Below are 4,873 nucleotides of genomic sequence, written 5' to 3' on the forward strand. Positions count from 1 at the left end.
AAACTGCTCGACGATCGCTCGAAAAATGCTCGAAAAATGCTCGTTCGATTCCCGCTCAGTTTGTAAATGAGCCGCTCGGATCGGTACGATTCAGATTCAATCCAAGCATGAGCAAAGATCCGCTCGCTCGTCGATCGTTCGGTTTCGCTCGAATTATTTATATATATAGATTTTATAGATTAAAAGCCCAAAAAAATTAAAAGCCCAAAATATATACTAGCCCAACTTAATAGTTATCTAACCCGAAATCCTTAATTCCTAAAACAATACTCATAAACTGATTGTTCGAACTTTGAAGATCTGCATATCGCCGCTGCTAGTTAGTAAAGTGTATTGCTTTTGTTAGTAAAGTGTTGGACATGTTTTAATTAAGTTAGGATTTGTTTTTGTTGAACACAACCTTATAATTCAATCGAGCGAAAACGATCTGCTCGATTTTAGTTAGGATTTGATAAAAACCGAGCGAAAACGATCCGATCGATTCAAATTCAATCCGAGCATGAGCATCACTTTTGTGCTCGGTTTTGCAAATTCGATCCGATCGGATCAGATCGGTTGTAATTCAATCCAAGCATGAGCATACCCTCGATCGGATCGGATCATGAACACCCCTAATTATTGGAGGGAATTTTTAAAGTTGGGATTATTATCAGCCAACAGGTGAAACTTAGGATAATTAAAATCCAATAACCCAAAAGTAATACATAAAAGATTTATCTTCACCAAGTGATGTAAGAGTTTAGCCAAGCATTGCCTTTGTTTGACAAGAAATCTTACGATCGATCTTGGATCCCGAAACTACTACACATTCTAAAAGATGGAAGATGGATGATGGTGGTGGATGTTGGTGTTGTAGTGGTGGTGGAGTGGTGACAAGTGTGAGAGAAGTGCTTTGCCAAGGGATGGATTGGAATGAAACCAAGCACCCCTATTTATAGCTGGAAACAGAGCATCACCATGGCCCTGTTGTAACACCCCAAAAACGGGTTTGGTAATTTAGACCCGGTTACTATTAAGAAACGGGTAAGGTACCGTTAATGAGAAAAGTTAACCTGAAAAATGAGGATTTACTAGGAATAATTAACCTTGTTGATTATTGGTCTCGTTAGTAGTAAGCGAAGAGTTGAAGCCTTATTTAATTAAAACGAAACATGAGGGACCAAAGTGGGATAACTTGAAAGTTGTTGTGTTAAAAGAAAACAACACACACACATACACACACATCGTGTGTGTTCATGAACGAGCAGGGAAAGCTCCCATGGAGCCAAAACCCTAAACTTCATAAAAATCTCCAAATTGAAAGGCTAAACGAAGCCCAAATTCACAACCGAACGTGAATTAACGATCACCTTCACAAGGGGATCATAAGGTATGTCTTAAAACTTAGATTTGGTGACCTTGTTTGAAGTGGGTTATAATCAATCCATGAAATTGTATGAAATTAAGCATGTAGAGGTGTTAGAAACACCAAATAGAACTTGTGTTATGAATAATTTCAAGTAAATGGGTGATTTAGAATGAAACCCATTGCATGAGTGTGAAGATGATGATCATGATGAACTTGAAGATGCTATAGTGTAATCTTGTGTTGTATAAGGTGTTGCATGACTAAGATAGTTAAACTTGAAGTGAAATTTATGATTATGAGATTTTGTTTGAATGTGATAGTTCATAAGATGAAATAATGAAGAACATGCTTAAAGAACTTGTACATTATGCTTAGGAAGTAGTACGCACGCCAAGTGTTTGATAAAATGTCTAAAAGACAATAATAAGTGAAATTGTATGCAAGTAATGGGTAAACATATATAGTTCATGTGAAGATTATGTAGGGATGATGTCGAGTATGCTTTATGCTTGTTTAAATGGATTGATGATGTTGAGTATGCTTTATGTAGGTCGTATGTTAGATGTGAATTTGTTATGGTTGTTCATAAGTATAAGCATATATGCTAATAAGAATGTGAATGTAATGACATGAGTGTATAGGAATCATGTCAAGATGGATGGGAGCGTTGAAGGCTAACGGGCTACGAATACTCAATCAAATAAGCGAACGCAAATACGGGCGCGCAAAGTAAGTGAACTCCGAACTTACCCTTTTGTTTGGTAATGTATTTATGATATATGTTAATTGTTGAATGTAATGTAAGAAGATATGGGTCAATGCTATTACTAATTTAAGTTTTAATGGAATGGGTTGGAAGTGGTTAAGAAAGAGATTCGGTTAAGTTTGGGTAAGAATGGAACTTACATAATGAAATTATGATTGAATAAATAAGATGAGTTGTTTGTATTTGAGGACATGTTCATATAAATGGAAGCTAATGTACTAATCGTTTTCTATTGAGAATTAATGTGAAGTATAGGCATGTTAACAAAAGAAGAGAAGGTTGACTCCATAATCCGATGAGAGTAATCGAATGGATGGATGAAGGGGCTAGTATAAGAGAAAGCATGATATGTTGACGCGCTATTATGCACGTGTTAAGATTTTGCATTATGTCATCGGTTGCTAATAATGTGATTGAATGTGGTGATTGCAGGTTATACATGTTTGGATGTTTCATCATGAAGTGTACGCGGTTAAAGATCGAGTCAAGACATGGATTGTATGTGGGTGTGTACGTAGTCACTTAAATTGAGACATGTATGTTAGTTTTGGATTAATTTATAAAAAGAGATTAATGTATTTTAATGAAAGAAAGAATATCATGAAGGAAATTTTAGGTATGTATTTTCCGCTGCAAATCTTAGGTTAAAACGTGTTAGGGCGTTACACCTGTGCCCACCTGGCACGGCCCGGTGTCCTTCCTTCTCTCTCATCTTTATTAACTGCAGTGTCCGACCTTGTACTAACACAGCCCTGTGTGTCAACGGCACGACCCGTGGCCATTGTACTTGTTGTACTATCTCAGATTCTGCGAATCTTAGAGTTGACCATGCCCCGTGTTTCCTTAGCACGGCCCCGTGTTGAGGTGTCTGGTTTGTCTTTTGCTGTTGTCTTTTCTTCTGTAGAGAATCTTCACTGGGCGCGGCCCCGTGCCAGAGCTTTTGATCTTGTTATTTTGTTGGTTTGGATGTGGATGGGGGCTTGGCGAGTCGTGTCAATCCTCCTTCTTTGTATTTATGTTGGTTTCTATTCTTAATTTGCTTCCTTTGTGCGTTTAAGCTCTTTTGACTTGTAAATTAAAAAGGAACAAAGAAACACGCTTTTTCCAACATTAGTACTGAAAAATGGTTGATTTTCTGCCTTATTTGATATAATTTATATGTTATATTTTACGCACATCAGCAAGCTACCCATTGACAAAATCAACTTAATTTCAGATGTAAACTACAAACTTTCTTAAAGCCCTAATAAGCTAGTAATATCCAAATCTTGGAGCTTTAATCGCATGATATGAAATTATGAATTGGGGGTTGAATAAAATTGAAGAAATAAACAAAACCCACCAGTCATTCAATTTGAAGCTCTCAATTAAAATTCAATAGTACAAAAGCAACCTAAAAAACAAAGTAATGAAATCCAGAATCGAAGAACAAAGGATGCGAATGCAAGTAAAGTAAAGGATCAAGTTCGTCAACCGACATTGTCAAAAGCATTCATATATCGTTTTTATGTGTTTAAAAAGATGCCACAGATAGGCCAACAATGTCTGAGGTTGTTTTTATGCTCAATAGCTCATCCCTGAATCTCCAAGTACCATTAGAGCCTGTGTTTTTCATTGAAAATAATGTTGTTCATGGCGAAGCTTCGAATGAGAACAGTAAAGGATCATCATCGAAGATTTCTATAAACAACAATTCAATTTTTGAGATGATTCCTTGACAACCATTATTGTCTTTTAGGCGAAATGGGGTCAGGGGTATGCCCGGAGATGGTGGAGATGGGAGGTGGTGGTGGAAGAAGGGGCTAGGGTTTCAAACACGGTATATAATGAAGAAGAAGGTTCTCATTTGCAGTTTTGGTCCCTGGGGTATTAAGGTCATTTCAGCATTTCTGTAACGTTGGGGTAACGACAAAAATCAAGAAGTATGTTATTGATTCAAATCGACAACCACAGGGACGGGAATGGTCAATTTTGGCACTTAGGGACTGAATGTGCGATCGGGAGTCAACCACATGAATGGAACTATATATATGTGTGTGTGTGTGTGTGTGTCATTTGATAAGAAAAATTAACTGAGAAGAAAAAGAACAAAGGATACAATTGTAAAATATTAAATAGTTTTTCTCTAATCTCATTTATTTATTATTATATCTGATTAATTAAATAGTCATAAAGACTATCATCATCCACACTAAAACTTTTTTCCTACACACATCAAGATTGATCCTATACATTTCGAAAGGAATATTGGATTTTAATAATCTCAACTATTCACCGTTGGCCACCAACAGTCCCAACTTCAAAAATAACCACTGTCAGTCCCAATTATTGACATATTGGCCACCAATTAGGGGTGTTCAAAAGTATCCGTATCCGAAAATCCGATCCGAAATATCCGATATCCGAATCCGAAATATCCGAAAAATCGGATATCCGAAATTTCGGATATCCGAAATTCGGATATCCGAATTTTTCGGATTCGGATTCGGATAGTGATTTTCAAAATTTTCGGATATTTCGGATATCCGAAATATCCGAAAAATTTAATTTTCATTTTTTTTGGATATCCGAATATCCGAAGTATCCGAAAATATCCGAAATATCCGAAAAATATCCGAAATATCCGAAAAATATCCGAAGTATCCGAAAAATATCCGAAATATCCGAAAATTTATATTCGGATATCCGAAACTATCCAGAATATCCGTTTCCAAATATGAAAAAAATAATAAAAAAATAAAAATTAAATAAAAAGTTGG

At 36.2% G+C, this 4,873-nt stretch overlaps 1 long non-coding RNA gene across 1 annotated transcript; it reads left to right on the forward strand.

Moving 5' to 3' along the window:
• Nucleotides 1–1,231: 1,231 nt before the first annotated feature.
• On the forward strand, nucleotides 1,232–2,710 carry LOC110883116. The gene is made up of 3 exons (XR_002560368.2): nucleotides 1,232–1,369; nucleotides 1,990–2,077; nucleotides 2,547–2,710. It is a non-coding gene; the product is annotated as an uncharacterized LOC110883116 (long non-coding RNA).
• Nucleotides 2,711–4,873: the final 2,163 nt, after the last annotated feature.

Source organism: Helianthus annuus, chromosome 10 (genome assembly GCF_002127325.2).
Source record: "Helianthus annuus cultivar XRQ/B chromosome 10, HanXRQr2.0-SUNRISE, whole genome shotgun sequence".
Lineage (NCBI taxonomy): Eukaryota > Viridiplantae > Streptophyta > Magnoliopsida > Asterales > Asteraceae > Helianthus > Helianthus annuus.